Here is a 19194-nt window from a genome sequence, read left to right as displayed (position 1 = left end):
AGAAAGAAAGAAAGAAATTGTCTGTCTTACAAGTCTTTCTTCAGGTATTCTCCCCTTCTCTGAAAAAGAAAAGTCAGTAAAAGAACACATTTAGCAGCTAACCAATCAGTTGTGTGCATCTTCAGGGGCCTGTGCATATAATAAACCATCTTGTCACAGTAAAGTGGCTCCTTCTGAACATACTGCAAAAACATTAAGCCCTTTTATTGGATTATATAGATCCAGACTGTGGAAAACTCAGCTTTAATGTAGTTCTTCTCTACTTAATCTCACCTTCCTCTTTAAGTAGCAGAAATTGTGTTCATGACATTGGTCAAAACATCTGATGTTCTATGGGAAGTTTTCCCCTCATTTGTAATTTCTCATCATCAAGATTGGCTCTGGTGAAGGCTTTGCTTCTCTGTTCCAGCCTTAAGGCTCTGGAAAGTCTTATCCATACCAGACAGACACAGGCCTGAAATGTTCCACGTCTGGGCTCTAATCCTGTCCCACCCTCTGTTACCAAGACATCATCCACTTCAACTGGCCTCAGGAAGATGGAATTTCATAGCTGCCATGACTACAATAGAACATAGTACTCCACATCATGGTTGTGATCACTTTCTAATTTACAAAAGCAACTTGACTCATCTGATATTTTTCCCCAGAGACTTTATTGGCACACAAAGCTTCATAAATTCAATCAGTCTAAAATATAATAGCTAATACTTATTGAGTGCTATGTACCAGATATCATATCTAGCACTTTATATAGATAATCACATTTGGTCTTCACAATATTTTTAATAATAGCTTTTTAAAAATGAAAGTATAATTAGCATACATATAATTAGCATTATATTAGTTTCAGGTGTACAACAGAATGACTTGATCATGAAACGATTACTTCATTGAGTCTAGTGAATAGCCATCACCACACAGTTACAATTTTTTCTTATGTTGAGAACTTTTAAGATATACCTCTTATGAACATTTTTTAAGTAATAGCTTTATTGAGATATAATTTGCATATGACAAAATTCACACTTTTATAGTATAGAAGGGAGCGTCTGTCCTCACTCATGCTCTCTCCTCTCTCTCTAAAATAAATAAATAAAATCTTAAGAAAAAACAACCACCTTCTTTCCTTAGTTCCAGGTCCATAAACAAGTGGCCACATGTCACTTTCCTGATCAGAAATAAGTCAAGGTTGGATGTTGTTAGAAGGAGTTTTGAGTAAAGTTTCCTAAAATGTGGACATTTTAGTTAAGATAAGCTATTTTGTACTCACCACCACCTTCCTGGAATATGATATAATAGCTGGAGCTGAAGCTACTTCTTTGTACCATGAAGAAGAGAATTGCTGATACCTTGTCTCTTAATCCTTGAACCACTCAACCCCAATGCCAGAAACTGTCTACTTGCAAACTTAATAGGAAATATATATATCTATTTAGGTAAGTAATTGCTATTTTGCTTTACTTTTACATGCAGCTGAATGAAAAATCCTAGTTTTGGTTGTATGAGAGTTTGGCTCAATACTGTCCTTTACTTTTCATTACATGCATTTCCATTGTCAAAAATCATACTCATATTGTAAGGTCCAACTTAAGTGATCTTTTTAAGAGAATTTCTCAAAATCCCTATTGGGACTGACCTCTTCTTACCATATTTGCTCTGATGCTCAATTAACATCTCTTACTCGGAATTCAGATGTATCTTTATATAATTCTCTTTTTCCATTTTGACTATAATAGCTTGAGTTCTCTAGAAAAGAGAATCTAGGGCACCCCCGGTGGCGCAGCAGTTTAGCGCCGCCTGCAGCCCGGGGTCTGATCCTGGAGACCGAGGATCGAGTCCCGCATCAGGCTCCCTGCATGGAGCCCGCTTCTCCCTCTGCCTGTGTCTCTGCCTCTCAGTCTCCCTCTCTCTCTCTGAATAAATAAATTAAAAAAAAAAACAAACAAACTTAAAAAAAAAGAGAATCTAGGGAAAATTTTAAGATGTTATTTTATCTGTGTGGTGCAGGCCTATGGCAGTAAAAAATGAAGCAAAAGAGAAGACAATCAAGGAAAGATATGTTAATGTGAATCTACTACTTCATAATGAGAGACAGCAGATTTCTCAGCTCACGTGTGTACTTGGCACTTGAGACTTCACCAGACACAGTTTTTTGAAAGATTTTATTTATTTATGAGACACACAGAGAGAGGCAGAGACATAGGCAGAGAGAGAAGCAGGCTCTATGCAGGGAGCCCGATGTGGGACTCAGTGCTGGGACTCCAGGATCACGACCTAAGCTGAAGGCAGGCACTCAACCGCTGAGCCACTCAAATGAATGTCCCTCACCAGACAGATTTCAAAGAGGAATCAAGCCTCAGAGTGATGTATGGATGAGAGAAAGAAAAAACAATTAATTTGTCAGATTTTTCTCTCATCTCTTTTTTATTATTGGGCAAGGCTTATCCTATGGGAAATAACTAATTTTTCATTTGGCTCCTCAGTAGCTTCTCAAGAAGCTAGGTCTCATGCTCCACCATATGGTGTTTCATTCAAATGGAAAAGTGGAGGGAAATTTGATGAAGGTGGGCAGTCAACTGAGAGAAAAAGAGGCAGTCAGTGGAATCTGTGAAAGCACATAAGATTTGAGTCCAAACCTTAGACAGATTAAAGTTTTTTATTTAAAAGTTAATTTTTAACAGAAGAAAGGTTAAGTGTTCCATATAAAAAATTACTGTGTTCAAAGAAACAAAAACAAGAAAAGAAAAAATAAAAATAAAAATTACCTATAATCTTATTTCGTGTTATAACTAATCTATCTTATTGGTATGTATCCTGCCACTTGTGTCTATCTCTTTTAAAAATATATACATATGCATTATGTGCATTATGTGCAATGGCATCATGCTATACAGAGTTTTTGTGTTTTATTTTTTCACTGATTATACCATAAAATTCTTGATGTCAGGATTATTCTACTGTTTAATTTTTTAAAAAGATTTATTTATTTATTTCAGAAAGAGAGAGTGAGCATAAGCCAGAGGGGCAGAGGGAGAGGGAGAGAGAGAATCTTAAGCAGGGCTGGATCTCATGACCCTGAGTTCATGACCTAAACCAAAACCAAGAGTTGGACACTTAACCGACTATACCACCCAGGTACCTCTGTTTAATTTTTAATAGCAGTGTAGTATTATATGATGAGAAGGTGCCATATTTTTTGACAGATCTTCCATTTCATGGTACATTGATTGTTAATGTTTTTGGGGGGAGGTGTTTGTTTGTTTTTGTTTTTAGCTATCAAAAACTATTAAAAATTGAATGATAAACATTCTCATTTCCATTTATGAGAACTTCAATAATCTTTTCCCTTAGTTGAAATTCCTGTGCTGGATTTGTGTCATTCAATATGAATGCTTTTAATTCTTTTGATACATAATGCCAGATTATATTCCAGAAAGATTTTCAAATCTACATTCAACTAATAATTAATTAGAGGGCCTATTTTTATGCACCAGTCTTTGTATTATTGTTATAAAGTCTTTTCTAAGTTGGTTGATGAAAACCAGAATCTCATTTTTATTTTAAAGTTGCATTTCTTAGTTACTAGTGGAGATGAATATTTTATATATGTTTCTAGACAATTAGTTTTTCTTCTTTTGTGAATTGCCTGTTCATGCCCTTTGTCATGATTTTAATTTGTGAAGATTATAAGGTTCTTTGAGGGAAGAGACTACATTTTATTCCTACTGGAGTTCATTTCCATTAGTACTGTGCCTTGGGTCTAGCCCAGGCTGGGATTTGTAAGATTTGCAGAATGAATGAATGATAACCCACTATTATGTTTTTACTTAGTTACCAATAAAAGAGAATCAAATTAATTTTGCACATTTGTATTTAGTGGGCAACAAATGCCATTTTTCTCCACAAAAAGTTTTTTCCTCTGAAGAAAATTTCTTAACTTCTTTTCAACAATAACACCATTTTTAGCCTGAATGGATAAATACAAGATTGGACAGATTCAGCTATTTTCATGTTTTTTTTTCTTTTTTCTCAGCAACTGTCAGATTTTTCTATTCTTACAAGCTATTTTGGAATACTCAGACACAAATAGGGATTTATTATCTCATTTCATTATAGAAAATGAAAGCACTGAAATAAAACATCTCAAAAACTCATCTCTGAGAATATTCTACAAATTTGTGCTTTTTCTTGACTATATTGCACAACTGAGCCCACTAGGAAGATAATACTCAAAATTTCTTTGAGCCTAATTGTTCTTAAACTGACCTGTTTCTTCTTTTTAGAACATTTTATTTTCAGCAGAACTTCTATTTTCATTGAATCTGGGGATGTGAAAGTGACATAATAGATGTGATTTTTTTTTTTTTTTACATTCTTATAGATGTTGCACTTGAATATGCATGCAGAGATGTATGTTTATAGAGATACACAAACATGCATATATTCCTTTCAGGCAAATTATTTTTCTTGTTAACTTTTCTCAAGGGTTACATGTTATGGAGAAGAAATGCAAGCCACCATTTTCTGAGTCAGTGACTGGGTCTTATGTGTTATAAATTCACAATCATATATAAAGCCCTAAGATTCTGGAATCACAGTTGTTTTAGTCCTTTGTTTTCTAAATAAAGTTAAAAATAATGAAAGCCATATATTAATTGTGTAATTTTAAAAATAAGAGAATTATAAAGAAAGAAAGCCTGTAATTCTATCATTTAGAAATAACATTTCTAAATGTATTACATTACAGTTTCATCATTTGTATTACAGTTTCATCATTTACTTTTTTATAGAATTCCACTATTTCCTATATACATAGCATGTACATATAAGACTATAACAAGAATTGAAAATCATATGTATTGACGTTTTTAAATACAAAAATAATATATTCTCACTATGGAAAATTTGTTAAAAACCAAATATCATTTATATGCTATTTTCAGTAATTGAATATTTAGGATTTTTTTCTTTTTCTTTTTTTTACTATTATTATAAGCAGTTGTTTAAGATCACTGTTTAGATTCAAGAGAATGGGCAATTCTGTCTGTAGATATTTAGCCTTATTATTTCCTCCAAATTGTCACTTGTATTGAACTGGATCCATAATTTATTCATTGACTTGAAATACTACCTTTATCATGTGCTAAATTCATATTTGTGTCTGGGGTTTTTATCATATTAGTGTTGCCATAAATTCATAGTCACTGACTTCAGCCAGGTTCTTATTACTCATTTTTATATCTTCATGCTTGGCTTCCATTTCTATTCCCTTCAGGTATTAGAACTTCACTACAGCTCAATGCCCCCTTCTAAACCTTCATGCTACTCCCGTAACTCCCTCTTCATCAATAAGATAAGGCCACAGTGGGATTTTTTCCAGCATCCCTGTATTAATTTTGTATGGCTGCTGAAATAAAGTACCACAAACTTGGTGGTTTATGACAGTAGAAATTTATTGTCTCACAGTTCTGGAGACTAGAACTCTACGATCAAGTCATCAGCAGGGCCATGTTCCCTCTGAAACCTGTAGATGAGAATCCGTCATTGCCTCTTCCTAGCTTTCTGAAATTCTTGGCAATCCCTGGTGTTCCTTGATTAATAGATGCATTACTTCAATCTCTGTCTTGGTTGTCAGTCACATGGCTGTCTTCCTCCTGCGTGTCTAATTGTTTCACACAGAAATTGTCTCCTAATTTCCCTCTTTCTCTTTTTAAGGACTCCAGTTGTAATTGGATTACCACCCACCCCCAATCCAGTGTGGTTTCATCTTTACTAATTATATCTGCAATGGCCCTATTTCTAAATAAGGTCACATTCTTAGGTAGTAGGTAGGGTAAGAACTTCAACATGTATTTTGGGAAAAAACAATTCAACTTAAAACAATCTCTCTTTTATCTACACACTTACTATATTCACTCTCATCTTACTCACCTCCTTTTATATCACAGGATAGGATTTTCTTTCTGTTCAAATTAATTCAGTATTTTTTATTCTAACCCCTCCTATCTTCCATGAAACTCTGCTCCATCAACAAACCCCTCTTTTTTGGCTCCTTCATGTGCTTTTCTACTATAAATTCCCCTGCATCCTGAAAACACACTTACGTCCCTCATCCTACTAAGTGATCCATCTCTTTAACCTAAACCCCTCCTTTTAGTTATGATGACATCCTTCTCTTCTTACCACATCAGGTATTTGAACTTCTATCAGCAGCATTAACTGTTTACAGACTTCACAAAGAATTGACATTTTAGTCATTTGACATGAATCATTGTGTGTCTGAGGATAAATAAAGAAAATCAAAGTTGAGTTGAAATGTCAGTGCTAGATAGTTGGTTCAGATACCTTCCTAATAAAGGAAATCAGCCTGACAATGTGTAGGTCAATATTCATGATTCAGAAGAATTATGACTATGTGTTCTGGATGTTTAGAATTGTCCTTAAATTGTATTAATAGAATGTTATATACATTACACTATAATTTTCTTGGTCACATTTATTAAACCTTAAACCAACCAAGACTTGGGTACAAGATTAAATTATCTTTGTATCTGCAGAACCTAGCAGAGATCTTGGAACCTATCAGGTGACCAGTAAATATTTTGGTGATGAATGGACTCATAGGTAAGCCAACAGCATCTTTTCTAAGATAGTGTTACAAGGTGAAACTAGTTTGTCCATATAGAGAGCAGTTAGTTGTATGCCTTGACCTCATTATTTCAGTATTTTAAGCAACAGAACAGATTGGTTATTATAAAAATATTTTTATTTTTATATATTTTTAAAGATTTTATTTATTTGACAGAGAGAGGGAGAGCACAAGTAGGCAGAGCAGCAGGCAGGGAGAGAGGAAGAAGCAGGTCCTCTGCAGCAGCAGGGAGGTGGATGCTGGGCTCAATCCCAGGACTCTGGGATCATGACCTGAGCCAAAGGCAAATGCTCAAGTGACTGAACCAACCCAGATGCCCATATTAAAGTATTTTTAAAATAGAAAATGAAACTGTATTTACCAAACAAGAATTGTATGGAACACTCGTGGAATGTTATATGAAATAAAAACATTTCTAAAAGTGTTTGGAAATAAGTTTGAGGAAGATTGACATATGTATTTAAATGCAGAAATTCTTAGAATCCACGTATCACTTAGATTTGTATTTGGCTATATGTGATGGAAACCTGAATGTGTACTTATAAACGAATACGGGTTTAAGACACCTGGGTGGCTTAGCCGGTTGAATGTGGACTCTTGATTTTGGTTCAGATCATGATCTCAGGGTTATGGGACTGAGCCCCGCATTGGACTCTACACTCAGCACAGAGTCTGTTTGTCCCTCTCCCTCTACTTCTCCCTGGACTCTTTCTCTCTCTCAATAAACAAACAAACAAACAAATAAATAAGCAGGGGTTTGTTTTTCTCATGCAGGAAAATAAATGCATCCAGAAAGGAATGGTAGTTTGGGATGCCACTTGCAGTCAGACTTCTTCCCTCATTCCCCAGCATCCTCCTTAGCATAGTGTGAGGCTTTCTTCTTCACATACTGGCTTGCATGGTGGCTGCTGTACTAGGCATCTTACTGGCTTTCTATGTATGTAGAATAGGGCCTAGTCAAGATATTGATATATTAAGGTATTGTCTCAAGCAGGAACACATAAAGACCCATTTAAAAAACAAAACAAAACAAAACCCTCACCAGAGTTAATCCCTGCTCTGTCCAGTAACTCCTAATGAATGAAGTACACTGGAGAAACTATACACAGAATAGTTCTTATATAACCATGGTAGATTGATAACAGTAGTGGACTTGATTTTTTTTAGTCCTTCTATCAAAGAGGTTGAGTCTATTTTTGCCTTGGTAAATATAACTTGTGGGGTTGAGTGTGCCAGTTCTGAGCCTAGGTCTTAAGAGGCTCTATGCACTTCATCTTCTCTCTTGCTCCTCTCTCCTCCCCTAAGTATAAGGCTGGGCTAGCTTGCTGGAGAAGTCACATGCAAATGAGCTGAGATGGCACAGACAGTGAGAGAACTCAATCATGGTCATCATTTAATTGCCTACATTAGCTATAGACACATGAGTAAGTCTTGCTGAGCCCAGCTCAGACCAACACAACTATTAAGCACCATATCTTTTGAATGTTATATGTAATATTAACTTTTTAAAGTAATTTTTATTTTTGAAAGTTCTAAAAATAAAAAAGAGATTTAAAAAAATCATACAATATACCACATAGGATGGAAAATTTTAAACTTTGCTATATTTGCTTCAAGTCTCTCACTTTATGAAAGTGTGCTGCATCTGTGAAGTTATGAACCTCTGATATCCCAACTCCCCAACCTCATTCCCCTCCTCAATTCCCAGAGGCAGTCATTTGATAGATTTAGTGTATATACTACCAAGGCTCTAAAAAAATATTTTAACATACATATGTATCCACGAAAAAATGTTTTAAAAGGTAGGTTTTATTATTATTCAGGTATGGTGAAGCCAACAGATCAGGAAACAATTGCCACTGAGAAGACAGTTCATCACAGTTCCCAAGAGAAAGAAGCACATCACAACACACAGGCCACACAGGCTTCCATGTAAACAATGGGAAAGGAAGGGTAAGCAGGTTTTAAGATTGGCTAGTTTAAATAATTTCAGGAGGCTTAAGAGCCTATGGATAGTCCTTAGCTGTCTGATACCTGACTCTGGGATGATCAGAGCAGAGGAACAGTGGCCCTGAGTAGAAGAGCCCAACACAGAGGATGGTTGAGATGTGGGTTCAGAATTGGTTGGTTTGTAATGAAAGGCAGTTCATAGTCATTTACTGTCTCTAGAAATTGGCTAGCCCTGTGTGGGGCAGTGTCTCTAGGGCAGCAAGGCCTCTGATATCAAAGCATTAGAAATATAGAAATAAAAAAGTATGTGTGCATAAATAAGGTATAATGTATGCATTTTAAAACTTACATATCTAACTTTATTTTTCCCCTCACCATCACATTCAGTGAAAGAAGGAACATACATGTTAAGATGCATATATTTTATTACCTACTTATTCATTTTTTTATTGCTGAACTTTTATTCCAACTTAAGAGTATTCCTCATTTTATTATATATTTATTTATGTATTTATTCTGGACATTTGGATAGTAGGCAATAAGTTCTCATGTTGCCAACAATGCTGTGATGAGCATCCTTATACTTGCATCTGTCTTTGGTATGCTGGGTAATAACATGTTAGATAAAATTCTAAGAACGACTTCCAAGTTCCTTGTCCCCTAGTGTGCACAGTCCGTATAATCCTCTCTCTTGGGTACAGACAACACTACGAATAGGAGAGATTTCAGTCCCATAATTGGGACACATTATATGACAAAGATGAAATAATTTTTCAAGTGTAGTTAAAATCAATTGAATTTAGGTTAATAAAAGGGGACTATTTTGGGTAGACCTAACTTAATCAGGTGAATCCTTAAAAGGAACTGGGCCCTTCTTGAAAAGAGATTTGAAGCATGAAGGAGATTTTCCTGCTGGCCTTGTAGAAACAAATGCCCATGTGCTGAAGTGCTTATGGATGAGTCAGATAGAAAGAACTTGGAGGCAGCCCCCAGAAACTGATAGTAGTACTTGGTCAACCGCCAGCCGGAAGATAATACAACCACAAGTAGTTCAATGTGGTCAACAACCAGTGATCCTGGAAAAGGACTCTGAACTGTAGCCCTGAACTGAAGCCTTGATTTGAGCCAGTGACACCTTGAGCAGGGGACTCAGCTAATCCTACTCAGACTTCTAGAAATGACAAGATCACACATTTCTGCCATTTTAAAGTGGTGGTAAATATGTGGGAACTTGTTACATGCCAATAGAAAATTAATACATAGGTTATGCACATTTTTTATTTGATAACTTTGACAAGATAATCAAAGTAATTATAAGAATGTTTACTTCAACAGGAAGAAAATGAGAGAATTGAGAGTTCTAGTGCTCACACATTGTTACTAGTGACAATATTTTCTGGCTTTTTATTTATTTATTTATTTTTAAAAATTTTTGTCACTTTATTTAAATTTAAGCTTCCCTACTTACTATATAGAAATAATATATTCACATTATTAAGTCCCCAAACTGTGAAAGATGTAATATGTTATTTTACTTGCAAGCTAAGAACTTAGCTTATGAGAAGTGACCTACTATAGCTTCATTTCTATGTATGCCTATGCATATTTTTCTCTATATGTGTATTCTCTGGCCCACGGATCTGATATATATATATAATTTCAATGATATATTCTTTGTGAATGATATATATATACACCAATATATATATCATTATATATTATATATAGTATTATATATTATATATTATGTATATATATATACATTGTGTATATATATATATATACACATTATATATATATATCATTCACAAAGAATATAATCCATGGTTAAGATGGTTATCCATGCCCCAGTGTACCATAAGGCAAGTCAAAGTAGCTCAGATGTTTACTGGCATGTATGGAGGTTTTGCACCACAGGAAAGGAATCACCAAATTAGGAGACTTGAAAGTTATATTAGGCAAATGTATATCTATTTTTCCTCTCCTTCTGACAGACAGACAGAACTTTCTGCCTAATGTAAACAAATACTCTCAAAGGAGAGAAGAGTACCCTATATTGTAAGCAAGTATCTCTGGATAACAGAGGAAAGTTGTCTCTGGGTTTTATTACTCTTAGAATATAAACATTTGGCTCTAGGGGAGATAAATCTCTAAATTTATTTATTTATTTATTTATTTATTTATTTATTTATTTATTTATTTATTTATTTATTTATGAGAGACACACAGAGGCAGAGACACAGGCAGAAAGAAGCAGGCTCCCTGCGGGTAGCCCGATGTAGGACTGGATCCTGTGACCCCAGGATCACAACCTGGGCCAAAGGCAGGCGCTGAACCGCTGAGCCACTCAGGGATCCCCCTAAATCTCTAAATCTTATCCAGAGCAATTTACTTTCTTTAACTTCCAAGGTGTGTTTGCCATTCACCTCTAAAGTCTAGGCTATACAGAAATATGAAAATATTCATGGAACATTGCCTGCCAACAATTGTTTCAGTTAAATGGTAAAATGGCACCATAAATTATACATGTATGTATAAAACCAACAATCTCTGTGTTACTACCTACTGTCACCCAGTACTATTCCTAAGAAGTAAATGTTTCTTTAACTCTTCTAGTTATTCTTTCTTTCTTTCTTTCTTTCTTTCTTTCTTTCTTTCTTTCTTTCTTTCTTTCTTTCTTTCTTTCTTCTTTCTTTCTTTCTTTCTTCCTTCCTTCCTTCCTTCCTTCCTTCCTTCCTTCCTTCCTTCCTTCCTTTCTTTCTTTCTTTCTTTCTTTCTTTCTTCTTTCTTTCTTCTTTCTTTTTTTCTTTCTTCTTGTTTTTTTTTTTCCTGGTATTTACCTCCATAACTCTATATGATCTGCATATCCCACATTTCTTTTTTTTTCTTTTTTTTAAGATTTATTTTTTTATGATAGACATATATAGAGAGAGAAGCAGAGACACAGGCAGAGGGAGAAGCAGGCTCCACGCAGGGAGCCCGCCATGGGACTTGATCCTGGGACTCCAGGATGGCGCCCTGGGCCGAAGGCAAGCATGAAACCGCTGAGCCACCCAGGGATCCCCCCATATTTCTTGATATAACTACTTTATTCATTATCTCTTGACTTCTTATAGAAGATCAAGATAATCAACACTCTTACATGCTCCTCCACTCTGCCCCTCACCTGGTATTTACCTTTACTTTCTTCTGGATAAAGCTATATCATCATTTGGGTAAAATAAATATTCAGTGTTTACATGTCCAGAACTATAGGAATATTATTCACTGGTTAGTCAAATATAGATGGTTCCCAACTTACGATCATTCTACTTAGTTGGGATTTTTCAACTGTGAAAGCAATACACACTCAGTAGAAGCTGTACTTTGAATTTTGAATTTTGATTTTTTCTTCAGCCAGCAGTATGTGGTACAGTACTCTCTTGTGATGCTGGGCAGCAGTGAGCCAGAGCTCCCAGTCAGCCATGTGACCATGAAGGTAAACGACTGATACACTGACAACCATTCTGTACCCATACAACTGTTCTTTCATTTTTATTATAATATTCAATAAATATCATGAGATCTTCAACACTTTATTATAAAATAGGCTTCATGTCAGATGATTTTGTCCAATTCTAGGCTAATGTTAGTGTTCTCTGAGCACATTTAAGGTAGGCTAGGCTAAGCTATGATGTTTGGTAAGTGAATGTATTAAATGCATTTTCAACTCATAATATTTTCAGTTATGATGGATTTATCAGGATGCAACTCTGTCATAAATTGAGGGAGATCTGGAGTGTACTGTGATTGTATCTTTTTACTTGCATTACTTTTGAAATTTTTGAAGATTTCTATTTCCTCAATTACTTCTTTTCCTTATCTTTCTAAATATTTACCTTTCACTTTTTAAACAGTCTTATTAAGATATAATTGGTGTACAGTAATTTGCACATTAAGTGTATAATTTGATAAGCTTTGACATTTATATCACAGACCTATGAAATGAGGCCACAAAAAATATAATGAACATATCCATCAACCTCTAAGTATTGTTTGCCCCCCACTTTAATCCCTTCCTCCCTCCTATCATTCCCTTCCCTACATCTCAGGAAATTACTAATCTACTTTCTGTCACTATAGATTGAATTTCATTTTCTGGAATTTATATAAATGGAATCTTACAATCTGTACTTTTTTGTCTGGTTTTTGTCACTTAGTATAATTATGTTATGACTCATCTATGTTGCATGTAGTAACAGTTCATTCCTTTTATTGTGGAGTAGTATTCCAGTTTCTCCAGAACCCTGAGAATATTTGGTTTATTCAGTCTTTTAAATTATACCATTCCAGTAGGTATGCTGTGGTATCTTTGTGATTATTATTTAATTTCTTCATGACTAATGATGTTGAGCATCTTCTCATGGGCTTCTTTGCTATCCATATATATTTGCTGGTAATCTTTTTAAAGCTTTTGTCCATTTGAAAATTTTTTTTATTATTGAGTTTTTAGAGTTATTTATATATTATGGATACAAGTCCTTTATCGATTTATAATTTGCAAGTATCGTTTTGTGATTTGCAAGTATTATCTTTCTGTGGTTCATTTTTTCACTTTCTTTTTTTCTTTCTTTTCTTTTCACTTTCTTAAAATGTTTTTCAAAGCAGAGAATATCTTAATTTTGGTAAAATCCATTGTACTTTCACTTTTTGGATTGTGGTTTTGATATTGCATCTAAGAATTCTTTGCTTAACACACAATCACAAAGATTTCCTTCTATTGTTTCTTCTAAAGTTTCTATAGCTTTCAGTTTAACACTTAGGTTTATTATCCATCTTGAAGTTTTTTTAATATGGTGGATAGAAGTACATTTTATATATACAGATAGCCAATTGTTCAAGCATCATTTGTTGAAGACTATTCATTCATCAATGAGTTCGTTTCACCTTTGTTGAAAATCAATTACCCATATATGTATGGATCTATTTCTTGACTCCATTCTTTTCCATTGATCTAGTAATCCGTCTATGCCATGCTTTCTTGTTACTGTATCTTTATAGTAAGTTATTAGACACTGTAATGCCCATTTGCACTTCGGCAAATCTCTGGAATTCTCTCACTTGGGTGTTACTTGCATCCATTTGACCCTTGTCCCAAAGGTGGGATAGTTGCAACTCACAATTTTGAAGATTCTATCAGAGTAACAGGTCAGAGGATCTGCAGTCCTTATGTAGCAATTCTCCTCCAAGTGTGGCCTGTGGACCACCCATATCAAAAACAAATTTGAAGTGGGAGTGTGTATGTGTGTGTGGGATTACTATTTATATTTCTGTGCTCATGCCCGATCTGTTGACTCAGAATCTGTACTGCAAGGGCTCAGGAATCTGCATATTTGATAAGTTTTCTGAGTGATACTTATAGACACTAACATTTGATAATCACTTAGTGGTGCTTGAAAAAAAGCCTTTTCTTGTCTAATTTTCATATTTATTACACAGATGAGTGAAACATAATTATTCAGGTGAGAAGGAAGAAACCACTTTAATTTACCTGGTTATTCATTTGTTCACTTACTTATTCATTCATTCATTTACTACAAACAGGTGACAAAGACTAGGACGTAATGAAACAACTTGAAGAATTTGTGGAATCTATTTTCAAAGGTAGAATGGGTATGGTATGTTCTTAGGTATTATTTGTGGCTGTCAGATGATGAATCGGAAGCTGATGCTTTTCAAGAACCAGAGAAATACTGTGCTGGCAGGGATGCCTATAGGCATCTCCACCTCTAGGCTTTTTGCAGATTTCTTTTAAACAATCCCAGACTAAAAGAAAACTAACTTATTCTTAAGCCTATTTAGGACAAGAGATTTCATAGCCACCTTTATATATTAGATCTAGTGCTTACTGCTGCTTTTTCCACTACAAGTTCCTGAGTGTCAACAACAGATATAGATTCTTATCATGGAAAAAGCAGGGCTGGCCTGGGGCAAAACTATGGTGCCTACTTTAGAAATATTAAGAAGCTGGGCAACCCGGGTGGCTCAGTGGTTTAGCGCTGCCTTCAGCCCAGGATATGATCCTGGAGACCTGGGGTCGAGTCCCACATCAGGCTCACTGCATGGAGCCTGCTTCTCCCTCTGCCTGTGTCTCTGCCTTTCTCTCTCTCTCTCTCTCTCTCTCTCTCTCATAAATAAATGAATGAATAAATAAAATAAAAAAATAATTAAAAAAAAGAAATATTAAGAAGCTGATGATACTCGTTCCCCTTTTCTTAGTCTGGTTTCTTTCACTGCTATCTCCAAACCAACATCATAATGTGTTGTTTTTGTTTCTGTTTTGTTTTGTTTTGTTTCTTTGGCTCCCTCTAACTCCAAATCTGGGTTAAGGAATGGTTTTGGAAACTCATTCATATCGATGCCAGATGATAGATGCATAGAGCCTTACATTGTAGAAATGAGAGTGTAGAACTTCAGATGTTATAGCTGACTAAGGTAGCTATTTTGGTGGATTTTCTCCTGTGTTCCAGAAGTCACTTAATAGAGACAGGTTATTACTTTGCCTTCTCATTGAGCAGTTTTGGAAATGGTATGACACAAAAATGACTGTGTGTTGCAGAATAGACATCACATCTATTTGACTTGTAAGACAGAGGACTTAGGGATCAAAAGAAACTTTACTCTCATAGAGAAGATCATATTAAAGTTAGCAGGGGTCTTAATATATTGGCCTCATTTTACAGACAGGGAGGCTGAGGTCCAGGGAAGTGAAATGACGTGTCCTAAGTCACATAGATAACTAGTAAGTATCTGTAATGTGGAAATCAGATATAGCAGCCTCTGCATTACTCGGCTAAAATAATTATCATGGGCATACTAATAACCCAGAGCAAGTAAGGAGAATGCTAAATACCTTCTTGTCTCATAATTATGGCAAGAGCTCTGCAGTACAAATGCAAGCTAATGTCCTCTGAGCCCAGTTCTTTGTGGGAAGAGGCAGAGTATAAATAAATAAGCAAGTAAGCGAGTAACCTCCAACTTACAGTGCTAATAATGAAGAGTTTTAATTTTTTTTAAATGAGTGCATCCCTAGGGGTATATATGTATATTACCTTATATTGTATACTGCCTGGAAAATGATCCATGATCCCTCAGAAGACCCATTGCCTTGATTAGTGGTAAGTTAGGTTGGTTAATTAAGGTTACTTTAATACTAATTAGTCAAGGCTTTAATTATGCTTTCAGGGCAGGAACATAGGAATGCTATGGTTGTTAGTGACCCAGTTAACTGAAGTGATAGGATTTCTTGTCTTTCATCTAACAGTGATTTGTGATAAAGAACAGAGGGAGTAGAGCTGATCCTAATGGGATTATAAAAGCATTCTTAAACCAGAGTCAACTAGAGAACAGCAGTGGACCTAAGATAAAAAAGTATCCTCTGTAGCTTCTGGAATAGCCCTGCCGGGAGAAAGGCCAAGGGGCTGAGGCACAACTGACTTTGTCATGGAGAGCTCCAAAGAAATTGCCCCATCAGATCAGTAGGTAAATGGATCATAGAATCTAAGAAATAAGTGAGGGCCTCAAGTTACAGGAGAGGTGTCATGACAAATAAATAGAAAACTAAGTGGGAAAAGCCTTTTCCTGGTGATGACCTGTAATTCATTTATTAAGTGTCCTCTGTATGTCAGGCTGCTAGTCTAAGTATACAGGGAGTTATATTCTGGTGGGACAGACAGATTTGCAGACAGATAAAATATGCGGCAACATACTATGTGTCCTATCTGCAAATCTGTCTCTTCCACCAGACTGCATGCAGGCTGGAATGCATCCTGTTTTTCACCAAATTCAGCAAGAAAATGAGCTTAGATTCTTGCCAGCACCAGTATTCTTTTAATATCTGCAGCCCCTTGTTTCCAGGGTAGTGTAGTGAAAACAAAGACATTCTAACTTGAAACTAGGCTTAGAAGAATTTTTGACTTGGATGGTACCGTTTAGGAGTGGGAATAGGAAATTTGCCAACTCGAGCCTGACTCAAAGGACTAAATTTGGAGAAAGCTGTTGAATTTGTAGTGTCTGTAGTTTTAATAGATTATATCTATTGTTCGTATTATCAAATACTTTGGAATCCTCATTCAGTAAAGTGGTTTCACTCTACCATAAACATGATAGTAGAAAAAATTTATGAATTTTCCTTCTTATATACCAAGGCTTTGTAATTCCCTGTCAGAGGTTCTTTTGCATTGTGGACACAAGAAAAGTTCCTTTGTTTTTAAAAAGTCCAACCTAAATGAAGAGACTTTGCTGATCTTCCCTGGAGGTGGTAGTAATACAAATGGAGTTGGGAGTGGGGCTTACAAGGAGAAGCACTACTCTCGTGTAGGGAGGGGCCAAGAAAGAGGAATTGTGTACAGTACCTGCCTAGAGTGGTGATAGAATCTCTGAGGAGAGTCCCTTCCTGGTGCCTCCAGGAATATGGATACTTTGTGCTAGACAGAGCTGTATTAGAGCCCTAACTCTCAAGAGCTCCTGCTCTCTTAACAATAAGCAAATGGGAAGTGAACCTTCTGAGCAGGAAACCAGAAGATCCTCACAGAGTTTGGCCACACAGAACTCCAGACTTTTGAGTAGCAGCCTGAGAGATAAGGAAGATTGACTTTTTTTTTTTTTTTTTGGTCAGTGGAGACTCAAAATATAAAATTTGTTTTAGAAGATTATAAGCAAATATGACATTACTACTGTGTTGTGGCTTACAAATTCTCACATCTTACTATACCTGTGTTCTGTATTAGCAAGTTCAATCTTTGGCCCTGAATCAGAGACATATTCTCAGAAGACTCACCTCTGTGTGCTTAGCACTCTTGACACCTTAGTCCATAAAGCTCCCCTCCATTATTACTGGAAATATCTCCGTTATAATCTGGATATTTGGCCATGGAGATGCTGAGATTAGTATTAGATATAACATGGAGACACTTCATACATCTTCTGAACATTCAGAAATTCGTCTCTACCTGCTACTATTTTCTGGTACAATCCATGGCTTCATCTGTTAATCCTGGAAGAAAAGCAGGATGCTTTGGACTTCCTGAGAGATCTTTGTCTTTATAGGTTTGAAGTCATGTATTTTTGCTTTATAGATGATTTAAAAGATTTTCTTAAAGATTTTATTTATTTATTCATGAGAGAGAGGCAGAGACATAGGCAGAGGGAGGAGAAGCAGGCCCCATGCTGGAGCCTGATGCAGGACTCGATCCTGGAACTCCAGGATCACGTCCTGAGCTGAAGGCAGACGCTCAACCACTTAAAAGATTTTCAAGAATAATTTTTGGTTATTGAAATTTTGCCTTTTTTGTACCTAATTAACTTTATTTTTTATTTTTTAAAAAATCTTTTATTTAAATTCAATTTGCCAACATACAGTATAACACCCACTGCTCATCCCATCAAGTGCCCTCCTTAGTGCCCGTCACCCAGTTATCCCATCCCCCTAACCACCTCCCCTTCTTCAACCCTGAAATTTTCCCTTATTTGACTCTGGAAACTAGTCCCTTTGTCAGACACTTTGCCATTTTAATATATCTTTCTCAAATGACATAAATATTGTTTATTAAATTAAAAAATGTGATTGTTTCCAGTTCTACCCAGATATTACTGTAATCACAAAAGAAGATGCCACAGGAGTTCAAAGGCCAAAGGAAGTTCTGCATCTTCAAGGAAAGGCATGCAGGATATTTAGGAGCTATTAAAATGACAGGTTAGGGAAGCAAAAGAAAGAAAAAAGATCAATGCATATTTGACAAGTATTTTTCTGGATTCAGACCTGGTGCCTCATGTAGCTCACACCATTCTTGAGGAGCATTCCCCTATTAAGGAGAATGTTAATATTATCTAACAAATAACACTTCCATATAAGATTGTGGGACCTCAATTTGCTTCCTCCAGGCTCCCCTACTTATTTCTGGAACTGCTCCCACCACTTTAAACACCCACAATCTTCTGATGTCTCCTCAATTTAATTCTGTAACCATGACCTCTCTCCTAACCTTCAGAATTTTTATCCAATTGCCTGCCTGGCAAATCCGCTAGATTTTTAATAGGGCATGAAATTAATAGCCCATTGCGCCCCTGACCCCAATACACACCTCTTCTTAGTTCTCCCCTTTTCAACAGTCATTTCTCTAAGAGCTGTTCTATCCAGAAACCATGCAGTGTTTTCTAATTCTGTTCTCCTCTTCACCCTAATATCCAATGTGTCAGCATATCCCGTCCATTACTGCAAAAATACATTCCAAGTTAGCCACATTTTCCCTGTTTTCCACTGTTTTCTTTGTCTGTGCACCCACTATTATTTGCCTGAAATACTGCAATAGCCTGTAAGCTGGTCTCTCTGTGCCCCTTCCCTCCACCTTCCACTCTCCTCAGAGCAGCTATGGTGAAGCTTTAAGAACAAAATTCAGGTCATGTCAATTCCTAGATAAAAGCTCCAGTAGCTTCCCATTACACATGGAATACAGTCCAAACTGCTGAGCAGGGTTCTAAAACTTCCCACCTGACTCAACACCTGTTTGTCTCCATGAATCATCTCCTACCGCTTTCACTGCTCACTGTGGCTTTCA

At 36.0% G+C, this 19194-nt stretch overlaps 2 long non-coding RNA genes across 2 annotated transcripts in view; one reads left to right on the top strand and one right to left on the bottom strand.

Annotated features, from left to right (window-relative positions):
* The window catches only part of LOC144318518 (uncharacterized), a 33361-nt gene extending 32814 nt beyond the window's left edge, over positions 1–547 (bottom strand). The window contains exon 1 of the long non-coding RNA XR_013384493.1: positions 274–547. This is a non-coding gene — a long non-coding RNA (uncharacterized LOC144318518). The remainder of the gene's footprint in view (positions 1–273) is intronic.
* Positions 548–2995: 2448 nt separating this feature from the next.
* Positions 2996–12151, top strand: LOC144318044 (uncharacterized). Its single transcript, XR_013383903.1, has 4 exons — positions 2996–3135; positions 6558–6624; positions 8473–8602; positions 11996–12151. It is a non-coding gene; the product is annotated as an uncharacterized LOC144318044 (long non-coding RNA).
* Positions 12152–19194: the final 7043 nt, after the last annotated feature.

Source organism: Canis aureus, chromosome 8, assembly GCF_053574225.1.
Source record: "Canis aureus isolate CA01 chromosome 8, VMU_Caureus_v.1.0, whole genome shotgun sequence".
NCBI classification, from domain to species: domain Eukaryota; kingdom Metazoa; phylum Chordata; class Mammalia; order Carnivora; family Canidae; genus Canis; species Canis aureus.
This window is presented reverse-complemented; position numbering and strand designations above follow the sequence as displayed.